Genomic DNA, 16,944 nt, shown 5'->3' with positions numbered 1-16,944 from the left:
AAGTGTGCTTGTGAGTTAATGTTTGGACATACTCAGGAATCCAGGGAGGAGGAATCTCGGAAGGCAAGATTGAAACCCTGTGAGGTCGGCCATTGTTAAAGCCGTCCAACTGGGAGAAACCTATAGAGATCTTCGAAGGTGATGCTGGGAATCCTCGTGAGACAGAGTTTCAATAAGATTGATTTCAACGACATGCCTTCCCTTTTCCTTAATCAAGGGTTTCCCCCGCACTGTGGTTCACAGGGCACTCAACCATGTCCAACCCATCTACCCCATCTCTGCCCCCACCCTTTCCCTCATTCCCAGAACCCTTGTCTTCACTTTTCACCCCACCAGCCTCTGCATTCAAAGGATCATCCTTGGTCATTTCCGCCAACTCCAGCATGATGCCACCACCAAACACAACTTCCCCTCACCCCACACCCCGTCAGCATTCCATAGGGACTATCCTTTGGTAACACCCTGATCCACTCCTCCATCACCCACAGTTCCTTATCCCCTTTCAACAGCACCTTCTCACGCAATTGCAGAAGGTGCAACACCTGCCCCTTCACCTCCTCCCTCCTCAACATCCCAGGCCCCAAACACTCCTTTCAGGTGAAGCAGCGCTTCACTTGCACCTCATTCAATTTGATTTCCTATATTCATTGTTCCCAATGCAGTCTCCTCTACATTGGGGAGGCTAAGCGCAGACTAGTTGACCGCTTTGCGTAACAACTTCACTCATGCAGCAAGCATGATCCAGACCATCCTGTTGCTTGCCACTTCAACACACCATCTTGTGCTCCTGCCCACATGTCCATCCTTGGCCTGTTGCAATGTTCTAGTGAAGCCCAATGCAAACTGGAGGAGCGGCACCTCACGTTCCTATTAGGCACTTTACAGCCTTCTGGGCTTAACATTGAGTTCAACAACTTCAGACCATGAACTCTTTCCTTCATCAGCACCCCTTTTTAAATCCAATTTTAAAACTTGAATCTATTTATTCCGTTATTTATATTTTTTCTATGTATTTTTTATCCTTTATCCTCAACCATATTCCCAACACTCTCCCCACAGAGCCGTACATCACTTGTTCCTATTTTGTGCTTTCACAGCGTGCTGACCCTTGTGCTATTAACACATTCTGCTATCTTACCTTTATGCCACTCTCAGCACCTTCTTTAGTCTTTAACACTACCATTAACATTCCCTTTGTCCTGTGTCCATGACATCTTTGTCAATCTCTCTTGAGCTCCTACCTATCCCTGACCTTTTATTTTGCTCCACCCCCACTTAAACAGTATAAAATCCATCACAATCTCTTTTTCTCTAAAGAAGTCGTAGGATTAACTCTGTGCTTCTCTCTCCACTGATGCTGCCAGACCTGCTGAGTTTTTCCAGCACTTTCTGTTTTTATTTCAGAATTCCAGTATCTGCAGTATTTTGAATTTATTTTAATGAGATTGTTTGACTTGGTGCTTAGTGATGTTTGGGTGGGTTCTTACGAAATCCATGGACTCTGTCTTGGTTGCATCTGTCATTTACTCTGTAGTGCGCTGTATTTGACCAAAGTTGTCTGTTAATTCACATGTACCTCATACTTAAGCCGAATGTTAGAGTATAAGATACATATTGTAAATTGTTTTATCTTTATGAACTTGTATAGCAAAGTTTATTTTTGTTTGTTCAAAATCCATGAACCTTGTGGCTTTATTCCAAAGCAGGTGCCTTGAACCTCAACTTTTATCTCCTTTAAACAAAATATAATTGGTCCCTAACCAGATCTCCCCCCACATCCTGTGGTTGTCCAAGGACCGTGACACAGTGAAGGACAGTTCTGGGGTTAGAAGTTACCTAGCTGAGAAAGGAAAAGAACTGAGAGGTGAACCCTTGAAGGTTAACAAGCATATCTACTTAATTGATCACAATAATTTATACTACAGGAGAAAAGGATAGTGGTTGGTTGGTAAGTCAATCAGCACCCTTTCCCCCAGCAATTGTTGTGATAGCTTGAAATTGGCAATCTTATATTTGTCCTGATGAGTGTAAGATGAAAATCTTTGGCAACAAGTCTCTCTTTTCAGAAATTTATTAGAGTTCTTTGAGGATGTAACAAGCAGGCTGGATAAAAGAGATCCAAGGAATTTGGATTTCCAAAAGGTATTCAATAAGATGCCACATAAGAGGTTTTTGGTGTTGGGGTGAAATATTAGCATGGACAGAGGATTAGCTAACTAACAGGAAACAGTGATAAAAACAAAAAACTGCGGATGCTAGAAATCCAAAACAAAAACAGAATTACCTGGAAAAACTCAGCAGGTCTGGCAGCATCGGCGGAGAAGAAAAGAGTTGACGTTTCGAGTCCTCATGACCCTTCAGCAGAACTGGGCAGAAACAGTGAGTTGAGATAAATGGATCATTTTCAGGTTGGCAAAATCTAACTAGTGGAGTGTCACAAGGATCAGGGCTGGGGCTGCATCTATTTACAGTCTACATTAATGATTAGATAAAGAGACTGATTGTATTGTAACCAAACTTGCTAATGATACAAATATAGGTAGGAAAGCATGTTGTAAGGAGGATACAAGAAATTTACAAAGGGATATAGTTAGGTTAAGTGAGTGGGCAAAACTTTGGCAAATGTAGTATGACGTGGGAAAATGTGAGGTTGTTCATTTTGGCAGGTAGAATAGAAAAGCAGAATATTATTTAAATGGAAGGAGATTGCAGAATGCTGCCATACAGAGGGATCTGGGTGTCCCTGTGCATGAATCAAAAAAAGTCAGCAAGCAGGTACAGTGCATAATTAGGAAGGCAAATGGAATGTTGGCATTTATTGCAAGGCTTGTGATACTGAACATGGGGTACTGTCTACAGATTTGCTCTCCTTATTTAAGGAGGGATATACTTACGATGGAAGCTGCTCAGAGAAGATTCACTAAGCTGATTACTGGGATGAAGGGGTTGTCTGCTGAGGAAAGGCTGAGCAGGTTGCACATATGCTCATTGGAATTTAGAAGAATAAGAGGTGATCTTACTGAAACATGTAAGATACTGAGGGAGCTTGACAGTGTAGATGCTGAGAAGATGTTTTATTTTGTGGGGGGGATATTGAACTGAGGATTGAGGCAGAGTTTAAAACTAAGGAATCGCCCATTTAAGTCGGCGATGAGGAGAAATTTCTTCTCTGAGAGTTGTTTGGACTTGTCTTCCACGGAAAGCAGCGAGGGTGGGTCATTGAATATATTCAAGGCTGAGTTAGATAGATTTTTGATTGACAAGGGAGTCAAGGGTTATGAAGGAGAAACAGGAAAGTGCAGTTCAGGCCACAATTAGATCAGCCATAATCTTATTGGATGGCAGAGCAGTTTTGCTAGTCTGAATGGCCTATTCCTGCTCATATTTCCTATGATCCTAAATAAGAGGGAGCCAAGGATCAATCTTTGGGAGACAGTAGAGGTACTGGCGAGAGAGTGAAAAAAGAAGCCTTGGCAAAGGACTCCCTGGCTACAATTAGATAGATGAGAATGGAACCATATGAGTACAGTCCCACCCAACTGAATGACTGTGGAGAGCCACTGGAGGAAAGAGAGGTAGTGACACAGAAAGGTGGGTTGGGTGGTGGAGGTGAAGAGTCCTATGGGGTGGTCGGGGGAGTCCTGTGGGTGTTTGGGCAGGTGGTGGGGGGAGAGGGTGGTGGCGGACAGTACTATAGTTACTCAGAAGTTGGAAGTGGTTTTAATTCTTCTAACTCTCTGAGTAACTATTACTGTAAAAAGTTGGAAGTATCCAAGGTTTTGCGATTTATATCATACTTCTGGATGGTTCTCATTTCAGGGAAATTGCCCATCGAAAGTTTGAACTTCCTGTGCAAATGCCGTGGAACCCTTACCTGGGGACTTCTGGGGTGGATGGGGGGCTTCCCAGCAGATCTTTGGGATAGCCCTCATTTATGACGTTCGCTTGAAAGTTATTGATAAAGATCTCTGGCCAGCAGGCTAGTCATCAAAGCCAGGTTACAGTTAGCCAAAGACTTTGTTTCCATCTCAAAGGTGTTGGCCACAATTGTCAATCAAACTCACTGCTCAAGCCTTATTTTGATCATCTGTATCAAGGTGGTGGTGTTTGAGTTTTAGAAGTTTTCAGAAGAAATACGATACAAACCCCTTTTATAATATTTTATTTCAAATTTCACTTTCGATGATCACATCTTTCATCATGCTTTTAGATCAACAAAATGCTGTATTTCTCTTGTCAACACTTCATAACTAGCCTCATCTGAGACAATAACAAAGATGTTTATGATAAACTAAAGCCATCACGTTCAATTAAACCATTGCTGCAGACAGGGTAAAGGAAAGAACTGCTGAACCCTTGTGCCCTTCCCAACTGTCTGTAATGAATGAGTTTTAAATTGAATTTAGCAACCAACTAAAAGTTATTCTTTGGGTTGGGAGAACGTGAGTTTTAGTCCAGCTTTAAAACAGGGATTATGCAGGCTTTGCTTACAGCTGTAGCTAGTTAATTAGTTAACTGGCGTAAACAAGTTTTCAGAATCTGGATTCAGACAGCACAAAAGGGAGCCATCGACAGTGCTGCTTTTGTCTACATCAGAGTGCTGCTTTGGGCTGCATTAGAGTGCTTCGGTTTAAGTTTGGTGAGAGAGGGAAGGAGGAACCCTTTCATTTTCTACAATTCTTCAGAAAGAAGAGTGGTGGCCTTGGTAAGTAGGACCTGATGAGTATTTCTTATGTTCTTATTTCTTCTAGTTTAGAGAATATTAAAAGTAAAGGGAGTAATTTAAGGATAAATCATGGCAGGGCAGCTTGGCAAGTGGAATGCTCCTCCAGGGTGACCACATGTACTGGAAGTATCTCCAGCTGCAACTACTCGAAATCCATGTTTCAGAGCTGGAGCTGCAGATGGAATCACTGTGGAGCGTCCGCAAGGATGAGATCTTCATGGATAGCATGTACTGAGCTGTCTGAATTTACAGTGGTCACACTGCAGGTAAAGAGTGCACAGGCAGAAATGGAATGGGTGATCACCAGACAAAGTGAAAAACGAGGCAGGTAGTGCAGGAGTCCCGTGGGTCCATCTCCCTTTCTAACAAATTTTCCATTTTGTATACTGCTGGGGGACATGGTTTCTCATGGAAATGCCACAAGATCCAAGCCTGTGGCAAGACAAGTGGCCCAGCTGCACAGGGGAGGTGGAAAGGGTGGGGGGGGAGAGTGCGAGAGCAATAGTGATAGAATCCTCTATCACAAAGAGAACAGAGAGGCTTTTCTGCAGCCACAGACATTATACCAGAATGGCATGTTGCCTCCCTGGTGCCAGTGTCAAGGATGTAACTGAGCGACTGCAGGAAATTCTGAAGGGGGAGTGCGAACAGCCAGAAGTCATGGTCCATGTCGGTACCAACGATATAGGTAAAAAGGGGTGTGAGGTCCTGAAAGCAGAATATAGGGAGCTATGAAATAAACTTAAAAGTAAGACCTCAAAGGTAGTAATCTCAGGATTACTCCCAATGCCATGTGCTAGCGAGATCAGGAATAGGAGAACAGACATGATGAATGTGTGGCTAGAAAGATGGTGTCGGAGGGAGGGACTTAGACTCATCAGGCATTGGAACCCATTCTAGGGAACACGGGACCTGTACAAGATGGACAGGTTGCACTCCAGCAGGACTGGACCAATATCCTCGCAGCAGTATTTGCTAGTACTGTGGGGGAGGGTTTAAACTAGACTAGGAGGGGGATGGGTACCTGAGTGGGGAGTGACAAGAGGGAAACATAGATAGGAACGAAAGTCAGAAAAATAGAAAGCAAGAGTGGAAGGCAGAGTAAATAATGGCAAGCAGTAAATAGGACATAATACAAAAAAAGTGTAAAAATGTTAAAAAGACAAGTCTAAATCAATAAGTCATAGAGTTATACAGCACAGAAACAGGTGCTTCGGCCCATCGTGTCTGTGCCAGCCATCAAGCAACTATCTATTCTAATCCCATTTTCCAGCACTTGGCCCGTAGCCCTGTATGCAAGAGTGTTTCAAGTGCTCATCTAAATACTATGTAAATGCTGTGAGGAATAAGGTAGATGAATTAACAGCGCATATAGATGTAACCGGGTATGATACGATTGCAATTACAGAGACAATGCTGCAGGGTGACCAAGGCTGGAAATTGAATATCTAAGGGGATTCAATATTTAAGACGGAGGTGGCGTGGCATTGTTAATAAAGGATGAAATCAATGTGATAATGAGATAGGATACTGGCTCAGAAAATCTAGATGTAGAATCAGTCTTGGTAGAGCGAAGAAGCAACAAGGGGCAGAAAACATTAGAGTTGCCCACAGGCCTCCAAACAGTAGTGATAAGGTAGGGGATGACATTAAACAGGAAATTAAATGTGCATGTAACAATGGTGCTACAGCAATCATAGGTGACTTTAATCTACATACAGACTGGGCAAACCAAATTAGCAATAATACTGTGGCAGATGAATTCCTGGAGTGCATACAAGATGGATTTTTAGACGAGTATGTCAAGGAACCAACTAGGGAACAGGCTATCCTAGATTTGGTATTGTGCAATGAGAAGGGGTTAATTAATAATCTTGTTATGCGGGGTCCTTTAGGAAACAGTGACCATAAAAGGATAGAATTCTTCATTCGGATGGAAAGTGAAGTAGTCCGATCCGAAACTAGGGTCCTAAATCTCTCACACACATAAGCACATACAGAGGCTTCAAGGCAATTAAGAAAGGTTGAGTGAGTGGGCAAATATTTGTCAGATGCAGTATAACCTGGATAAGTGTGAAGTATCCATTTTGGTAGGAAAAACAAAATGGCTGAGTATTATTTAAATGGTGGTAGATTGGGAAATGTTGATGTACAAATGTACTGAGTGTCCTTGTACACCAATCACTGAAAACAAACATGCATAGATGAGGAGTAGTGCACTTTTACAGGTCATAAGCAAAAAGAATAGTTCATAATGCACATGAGTATCTTCACAGGATCACTGTATATTTACAGTACAGAATGAGGCCATTCAGCCCATCGAGCCTGCACTGGCTCTCACAAAGAGCATTCCACCTTGTCTCACTCCTCTGCCTTATTGTCTTGCAGGTGCAGCAAACAGTTAAGAAAACAAATGGCATGTTGGTCTTCATTGCAAGAGGACTTGAGTACAGGTGCAAGGATGTCTTACTCCAGCTGTACAAGGCCTTGGTGAGAAAACCTGGAGTAATGTATTCAGTTTTGGTCTCCTTGCCTAAGATAGGATATACTTACCATAGAGGGAGTGCAGCGAAAGTTCACCAGACTGATTCGTGGGATGGCAGGATTGACACATGAGGAGAGATCAGGCTGACTAGGCATTTATTCACTGGAGTTTAGAAGAATAAGAAGGGATCTCATTGAAATGTATAAAGTTCTTACAGGAATGGTCAGACTCGATGCAGGGATGATGTTTCCTCTGGTTGGGGGTGGGGGGGGCCAGAACAAGGGATCAAAGTCCCAGAATATTGGGTGTACCATTTAGGAATGAGATGAGGAGAAACTTCTTCACTTCGAGGGTGGTGAACCTGTGGAATTCTCTACCCCAGAAAGCTGTGGAGGCCAAGTCACTGAATATACTTAAGAAGGAAATAGATAGATTTCTGGACTCTAGAGGCAACAAGGGATATGGGAAGAGAGTGGGAGTATAACATTGAGATAGAGAATCAGCCATGATTATATTGAATGGCAGAGCAGACTCAAAGAGCCGATTGACCTACTCCTGCTCCTATTTTCTGGCTTCTATGTGTCTGTGCTTTTTAACCCAAGTATGTGGAATTTCAAAATTCAACAGCAAGCATTTGTGGGTTAAAGATGAAGAAAGAAGATTGTGTATATGCGCACTCGCCCCAAAATCTAATTCCACGGCACTCATACACACAGTCACAGGAAAGCGCTGTTGAAGAGAATAGTGCACTTTACAGGTCATTAGCAAAAATAATAGTTCATAATTCACATAATTGTCTTCACAGTATCACAGGATATTTACAGTGCAGAAGGAGGCCATTCGGTCTGTCGAGTCTGCACTGGCTCTCTGAAGGAGCATTCCACCTTATCTCACTCCTCTGCCTTATCCTCATAACCTAATACATTCTTTCTTTTCAAATAGCAATCCAAGTCCCTTTTGAATACTTCGATCGAACTTGCCTTCACCACCATTTCCATAAGACCATAAGACATAGGAGCAGAAATTAGGCCATTCAGCCCATCGAGTCTGTTCCGCCACTCAATCATGACTGATAAGTTTCTCAACCCCACTCTCCCGCCTTTTCCCCGTAACTTTTGATCCCCTTACTAATCAAGAACCTACCTATCTCAGTTTCAGAAGATTTTTCCAAACTCCAACCACCCTCTGTGTGAACACATTTTTCCTCACATCACATTTACTCCTTTTGCCAATTATTTTGTAACTGTGCCCTCTAGTTCTTGATATTCCCTTGAATAGGAACAGTTTCTCACTATTTACCCTTCCATGCCCCTCAAAATCTTGAATACCTCTATCAAACCTCCTCCAAGGAAAAGACTCCCAAACTCTCTGATCTGTACAGCTACAGTTCTTTATCCCTGGAATCAGTCTTATGAATCTTTTCTGAACTCTCCTCAATTACTTTACATCCTTCTTTAAGTATGGCACCCAGAAATGGATGCAGCACTCCAGATGAGGCCTACCTAGTGTCTTATACAAATTCAACATGACCTCCTTACTCTTGTACACAATGCGCCTATTAATAAAGCCTAAGATATTATATGCTTTATTAACTGCTCCCTCAACATGCCTCGCCATCACCAATAACCTTTCTACGTATACACTGAGATCCACCTGTTCCTGCACCTCCTTTAGAGACTTTCCCTTTATCATATACAGTCTCACCATATTTTTCCTGCTAAAATGAATCACCTCACACTTCTCTGTACTGAACTTCATCTGCCACTTGTCTGCCCAATCCACCAACATGTCAATGTCCTTTTCAATGTCCTTTTGCAGTTCAGGACCATCCCCATCACAGGTGACATTTCCAATCTTGGTATTACCTGCAAATTTTGAAATCATGCCCTGCACACCACAGTCTAGGTCATTAATATATATCAGGAAGAGCAAGGGTCCCAACATTTATCCCTGGGGAACTACAATACAAACCTTCCTCCAATCTGAAAAACAACCATTTATCACTACTCTGCTTCTTATTTTGGAAAACACACAAGACATTTTCACTCCTGAAAGGTAGTTCAGGTGAATTTAACAGCTGAATTCATATGCTAAAGTCAGTAGTTTCTCAAAGAGATAGACTTTCAGGAGTTCACAAAGCAAGTTGCTTGTAGTCTAACCAGTAGGTTAGTTTGAGGCAAAAACAGAATTACCTGGAAAAACTCAGCAGGTCTGGCAGCATCGGCGGAGAAGAAAAAAGTTGACGTTTCGAGTCCTCATGACCCTTCGACAGAACTTGAGTTTGAGTCCAAGAAAGAGTTGAAATATAAGCTTATATTTCAACTCTTTCTTGGACTCAAACTCAAGTTCTGTCGAAGGGTCATGAGGACTCGAAACGTCAACTTTTTTCTTCTCCGCCGATGCTGCCAGACCTGCTGAGTTTTTCCAGGTAATTCTGTTTTTGTTTTGGATTTCCAGCATCCGCAGTTTTTTTGCTTTTTAGGTTAGTTTGAGTATTGGTGGACTCAAAGGAACAGGCTTGAAGACTTTGCGATGTTACTGCCTCCGATTCTTTAAGCAAGGGTCTTTCTGCTGCTGCTATGTCTCACTTTCCACAGTTAGCATTTAAATAATACAAAGGGACAAACATGGCTGCCTTGTCATGTGACTCCTCACAATTGTAGCTCCTTTTCCAATTATGGTAGTGGTTTTAGCCACATTCTGGTTTATTGTTCCAAGACATTCATCCTGAGGCTGATAATATGACCACTGTCAATACCCCTTTGTCCTTTTGTCTATGACATCTTTGGCAATCTCTTTTTTGCCTTCACCTATCACTGGCCCCCTGTCGAGCACTACCTGTCCCACCTCCATCTACCAGCTTATATTTCACCTCATTTCTCTATTTCCTTAGTTCTGATGAAGGGTGATACGGAGTCGAAATGTCAGCTGTGTTCCTCTCCACAGATGCTGTCAGACCTGCTGAGTTTTTCCAGGTATTTTTGCTTTTATTCATCCTGAGGGGATCACAATGACTTTCTTTGTTTCAAGAAGACCCATTCAATTCAGGAATGTCTCCTGATGGTCTCAGGATAGATGTAGCTGACACCTCTTAGTCTGGAATGTATTTTTTTGCCCTTGTTGTACAGTGATACAGTTTTTGAATACACAAGCCAGGTCATTTGACCTTTGGCAGCCATCTTTGCAGCACACTGACCATTTTAAAGGGAGAAGATCAGTTTAATAGAATCCACATTGAATAAAGTTCATATCTTCAAAGTTAGGAATATGATGTGTCTTTACTAGGCCTAATACAATTAACAATTTAAGAGAAAAAAGTAAAATACTGCAGATGCTGGAAATCAGAAAAAAAAGCAGAAGAAACTGGAAATGTTCACCAGTTCACTCAGTTTTTGTGGAGAAAACAGGATTTGGTCAACATTTCAGCTCTAGGACCCTTCCTCAGGACAGGGGGATCTTACAGATGAACATCACTTAAAGAGGAAAGCATACGCAGGAAAATAAAATAGCTAGGGAAGTGATTTGGTGGATGTGGTAATCTGATGCGTAATATACCTTTAAGAAGAATGTTACAATGGAAGATCACATGATCTTAGTATCCAATAGTAGAGTAGCACAGGCTACCCTAATAGTCAGTGGTCTTTAGTTTGAGCCTGTAATGGAGAGACAGGGATAAAAAACAAAAATAAAAATACCTGGAAAAACTCAGCAGGTCTGACAGCATCTGCGGAGAGGAACACAGTTAACGTTTCGAGTCCGTATGACTCTTCAACAGAAGTAAGGAAAAATAGAAAAGAGGTGAAATATAAGCTGGTTTGGGGGGTGGGGAATAAAATAATGGATGGAAATATATTTTAAAATAATGGAAATAGGTGGGAAAAGAAAAATCTATATAAATTATTGGAAAAAAGGGGGATCAGAAAAGGCGTGGGGATGGAGGAGAGAGTTCATGATTTAAAATTGTTGAACTCAATATTCAGTCCGGAAGGCTGTAAAGTGCCTAGTCGGAAGATGAGGTGCTGTTCCTCCAGTTTGTGTTGAGCTTCACTGGAACAATGCAGCAGGCCAAGGACGGACATGTGGGCATGAGAGCAGGGCACAGTGTTGAAATGGCAAGCGACAGTGAGGTCTGGGTCATGCTTGCAGACAGACCAAAGGTGTTCTGCAAAGCGGTCACCCAGTCTGTGTTTGGCCTCTCCAATGTAGAGGAAACCGCATTGGGAGCAGCGAATGCAGTAGACTAAATTGAGGGAAGTGCAAGTGAAATGCTGCTTCACTTAAAGGAGTGTTTGGGCCCTTGGACGGTGAGGAGAGGGGAAGTAAAGGGGCAGGTGTTGCACCTTCTACGGTTGCATGGGAAGATGCCATGGGAGGGGGTTAAGGTGTAGGGGGTGATGGAGGCGTGGACCAGGATGTCCCGGAGGGAACAATCCCTGCGGAATGCTGCCGGGGGGGTGAAGGAAAGATGTGTTTGGTGGTGGCATCATGCTGGAGTTGGCAGAAATGGCGGGGGATGATCCTTTGAATGCGGAGGCTGGTGGGGTGATAAGTGAGGACAAGGGGGAATCCTATCATGGTCCTGGGAGGGAGAGAAAGGTGTGAGGGCAGATGCGCTGGAGATGGGCCAGTCACGGTTGAGGGCCCTGTCAACCACCGTGGGTGGAAAACCTCGGTTAAGGAAGAAGGAAGACATAGAGGAACTATTTTTGAAAGTGGCATCATCAGAACAGATGCGATGGAGGCCAAGGAACTGAGAGAATGGGATGGAGTCCTTACAGGAAGCGGGGTGTGAGGACCTGTAGGCGAGGTAGCTGTGGGAGTCGGTAGGCTTGTAATGAATATTGGAGGAACAGCACCTCATCTTCCGACTAGGCACTTTACAGCCTTCCGGACTGAATATTGAGTTCAACAATTTTAGATCATTAACTCTCTCCTCCATCCCCACCCCCTTTCCGATCCTCCTTTTTTCCTATAATTTATATAGGTTTTTCTTTTCCCACCTATTTCCATTATTTTTAAATGTATTTCCATCCATTGTTTTATTTCTACCTTTTAACCTATTTTGATCCCTTCCCCCCACCCACCCCCACTAGGGCTATCTGTACCTTGCGAGTCCTGCTTTCTACCCTTAATGTCACCTATTATCACATTCCTTAGATAATATCACCACCTCCAACACCTCTTTGTCCTTTTGTCTATGACGTCTTTTGGCTATCTCCACCTATCACTGGCCCTCTATCCAGCTTTACCTCTCCCTCCCCCACCTAAACCAACTTATATTTCACCTCTTTTCTATTTTTCCCTAGTTCAGTTGAAGAGTCATACAGACTTGAAACGTTAACTGTGTTCCTCTCCGCAGATGCTGTCAGACTTGCTGAGTTTTTCCAAGTATTTTTATTTTTGTTTTGGATTTCCAGCATCCGCAGTTTTTTGCTTTTTGCTTTTATGTAGAGACAGGGTTTGTGTTGGAAGCACACAAGTCTAACTGCTGAGTTCTTTTGTAAATATACAGAATGTGTTCTACCTAAGAGCTGTCTACTGATCTACTCTGTCTACTGTACAACTTGGCCATCCCGAAACAAGCGTGGAGCCTGGATCCATAAGTCCAAACAAACGAGTGACCAGGATCCAGCAGTGGAGGATAAAAGGCGATTAAATGGCAGAAGTGATAGTTACAGGTGATAAATGAGGCACAAGAGAAATCAAAGAAAAGATATTTATGAGATAGAGTGTGTGAATATCTAAGAGGATAGGTAAAAAGGGAAATGAGAAAAAGCAGAGCAGATATTAGGGCTTCAGTGGAAGAAAAAATGTAGTTTGACACCAAACATACAGGCTATCTGGTAATACTGTCCTGATGAGGGTCCTCATGCCCATCCCTATAAATACCAAACATCCAACCCACACTGCCAGTACAGAGAGCCAGTTTCTACAAATAGCTACAGCTTGTGTTTGGTGTTGTGCAAGTTAATCTTAAAGGCAGGGAGCAGCAAAGAACCTCCTAGAAAGACAATCATTGAACTTTTATGAGCGACTCTCAGCCAGCTTGTCTGCTCTTTGAGCTCATTTTTCTGTTGAAAAGTATGCTGCATACTTATGGAATTTTAAGCCGTTGCCAGCTGTTTGGAACAATAATAAAATCCAAATTAAAAACTGAATTCAGATTTAAAAATGTGGATGGAGTTACGGAATGTGAAGCAGGATCACATTCCTCAAAAGCACCTGGTGGATCACTTTTTCACTTCACCAACACACTGGTATTCACGACCACTCCTGCGGTCCACAATTAATTATTTAACTTCAAACATAAACACCTCAAATGGCCGACACAAGATTATGTTCCCCCTTTTTATTTCTGCCTCTCTTCCTGGTCGCTGTGTTTGTCTCTGACAGTTTAATGTGTAAAATTCCCTCTCCCTCCTGTCCCCTTGTACTGATATACAGTTCCAGACTCTGTGAAGATGATTAGAGACATTTTAGAAAGTTTCCAACTTTTCACTGGATAATCTCAACAGGTCTCCGATCAATTCCTTGTATTTGAATGGGACCTTTCAGCGTGAATAAAAAACCACCCAATCCCACTGGGAATGGGTCCTTCCCCTGAAATTAAAGAATATTTGGGACTCACCTCTTACTTTCCCACAACCTGATCGAAGATTTTCCGCCTTTTCCCAACAGATTTGTAAAAAGCAAGTACGTTCATAATAGCTCGTCCCTGGAAACTTTCACTTTCATCTTTCATTGAGTTACTAAATTGAGTAATAGTTCCTGGTTTCCACACGGTTGGTGTCTGGCTGCACTTTGATCCTCTTTCCATTAATATCTCAGAAAAACACTGAGTCACTCCAGGGTCATAAACCCATCTTAGCCGGACAGATCCACGAAAAGGATTTGACTCTCCACTCTAAACATCTCACTTCCCTACTCCCTCCAGTTCTCTCTCCCTTTTCCTTCCCTTCACTCCCCCCTCTCAAGGACTGAATTTGACATGCTGAGACCTTAAACTATGTCAAGCTTAAGAGGCCCTCTAGCATTTCCAAAAAAAATGTATTATTCTAACAAAAAGGGCAATGAAAATAGAAATATTAAAACTTTACATTTACTTATATACATAGGCGAGGCGCAATGAAAAACTAAAAATCTAACTAAAACATAATTTTACAATAATCCAATTTACATTGAGATACTTACAGATTTCTTAATTAACTTGTATGAAAACTTTTAATCTACAGTAAGACAGGAACAATTACACAGATCAGCACTTACTAAATGGAAGCAGCAATACAACCTGAACAAAACTTAAACATCTTTTTGTGATTTTTGGCCAGCAAAGTCACTGGTGATGCCTTCAAATGATAAGCTACAAAGTTTATCATTTTCTATGCACATAATGCTTGGTGTAGACAGCTTTTCTAGCAGCAGTGCTATCCGCAGTTCATTCTTGATGTTTGCCTGCAGTTTGTCATCATTAGACTCAAAAAGAGCTGCAATATTGCTCCTAAATTAGGGAAAGCCAAGTGAATTTTACCTTGGATGATGACTTGATACAGGTCCTGGTGCCATAAAGTTCTTTATCTGAATAATTTTCCTTGATATCGGCTTGGAAGTGCTTTATTTCTCCAACAAGGTTAACATCAACATCGTCAGGATGATTTTTCATCAGAAGGTTTACACTTTCACACAGCTGATTTCCCGAGGCATCTAAATCAACCAAAAACAAAAAAATTGTTTGCAACATTTTCATATATGATTGCTCTTTTCTTCAAGTTGGTTTCAAGTGCGTCCCTTATAGGAATAAAGGATTTAATTTGCAATTTGTCTCTCACAGAAAGCATTTCATCAGCATTTTGTGCCCCACCATCATTGACTTTTTTCCTCATTTTGTTTTGCTTTTATTCACACACCTGTAGTCTACGTTCTTGTTTTGAGTTCAATTTTATCGAAACTTTCTTGGGTTTATTTCAAGAAGTGAGGGAGTGATGTGTAAAACTTTGCACATGTACTAAAGACTGTCTGTGGATTCTGTAGGGCCCGGCTGGTTTTGTGGAACTGATTTAACAAATGATTCCAAAGTTCTAACATGAACACAAACTCTAATTCCTTCATTTGCAACAACTTGCAAGGAATTTGGAACCAAAGAAACCAAAGTCAACCCATGTAATCCTGAACTCCGGATTGGTGCTATTGAACTGTTTGATCTCAACCTTAAAATCCATGGTTTGTTTGTCTTATGTGTGTGTGTTTGTGAATAGAGGTTTAAGAAGGGGTAGTGTTCAAGTTATAGAGTTAAAAGTTAGCAGTTCATACTTTTTTCTTTTGCCACTGGTTACAGACAATTTGTTTAATAAACAGTTATTTACTTGTTAAGTTTACAAACCTGGTACTCGTACTCTGTTAACCTAAGTTGAACAGTTAGGTAGAATTAGGGAAATCTGGTGGTCTAATTGAACTTCTTACATTTTTCATGGCTCTGGGAGCAGTGGGGCTTGATACTAGACCACATTATCCCCAGTGAGTCGTGACAAAAGTAGCCTTTGCAATTGCTTAATTGCTTCCCACTTATTGTCAGAGACATGTTTTGGTATGGTGGAATTGGGACCCAAAAATGATTTGAGTACTGTCCAGCATTTCGTAGAGACAGAGAAGAACGTGTATATTTGATGCACATCAGCAAAAAACTACGTTATCCAGACAGCAATCAACTGCAGCACAGCCAACAAGATTCAGTGAATGTCCAGAACATGGAATATATAAAGCAGACTTATTTTTCTCTCGAAGTTTTTGCTGCATTGCCATTAGACCTTCCTGACCTGTTAGCTGCATTTTCATATGACTGTCCTCTGCAATTACTAAAGTCAACTTTGCAGTCATTTTCCAAATAATCCAGCATCATACTGGCCATGCTTTCATCACTATGGTTTTCTAATACAAGGAAATTCAGAAAGCGTTCAATGGGAAAACCATCATCGGGTGAAACGTATCTTACAATAAGATCAAAAGGCAGCTGCAAGCCTCCAACTGGCTCCACAGTGAACAGAACCTCATTTTGAATTTGTAAGGTGAAAATGCTTTTCCTGGTGTCTGGTTAAGTCTATGGGTTGCTGTTGCCTAAATGAAGATTAGTTTGGGCATTTGTTAAAAAGATATGATAGTAGTAATTGTAGCCATGTGTACATATATTTTAACCTACATAAGTTAATAAAATGTTTCATTTAGTTTAATGTTAAAACCTCGAGAACTAGTGGTCTGATTCCTGAGTTTAGAGTTGCCTTTCAAACATAGCACTTAAAATTATTGGTTATGACAGTTGTTTAAAGTTCCCTTCTGGGATTTTTAAAAATAACTCCACTTTACCAACTGCATTTGGCTATAAAAGCCAGTGAGCCTAACATCAGTGGTAGGGAAACTTTTGGAAACAATTCTGAGGAACAAGATTAAGCCCCACTTGGAGAGGCAGGGATTAATCAGAGATAGCCAGCATGGCTTTGTCAGGGGAAGATCATGCCTAATTAATCTGACTGATTTTTTTTAGAGGGGGTGACTAGTTGTGTAGATGAGGGTAGTGCAGTTGATGTAGTCTACATGGACTTCAGTAAGGCTCTTGACAAGGTCCTGCCTGGGACAATTGTCAAGAAGGTAAGGGCCCATGGGTTCCAGGGCAACTTGGCAAATTGGAACCAAAATTGGCTTAATGGCAGCAGGCAGAGGGTGATGGTCAAAGGTGTTTTTTGTG

General features: G+C 41.8%; 1 protein-coding gene across 1 annotated transcript in view; it reads right to left on the bottom strand.

The window, feature by feature from the left end:
• The window catches only part of LOC121291309 (butyrophilin subfamily 3 member A3-like), a 117,407-nt gene that overhangs the window by 97,234 nt on the left and 3,229 nt on the right, over positions 1-16,944 (bottom strand). Inside the window, exon 3 of the mRNA XM_041212381.1 lies at positions 14,740-14,912. The gene's annotated coding sequence lies outside the window, so the exon portion shown is untranslated. The remainder of the gene's footprint in view (positions 1-14,739; positions 14,913-16,944) is intronic.

The sequence above is a fragment of the Carcharodon carcharias genome, chromosome 19 (assembly GCF_017639515.1).
Source record: "Carcharodon carcharias isolate sCarCar2 chromosome 19, sCarCar2.pri, whole genome shotgun sequence".
Taxonomy (NCBI): domain Eukaryota; kingdom Metazoa; phylum Chordata; class Chondrichthyes; order Lamniformes; family Lamnidae; genus Carcharodon; species Carcharodon carcharias.
Note: the sequence above shows the minus strand (reverse complement) of the source record. Positions and strands in the feature narration are given on the sequence as shown.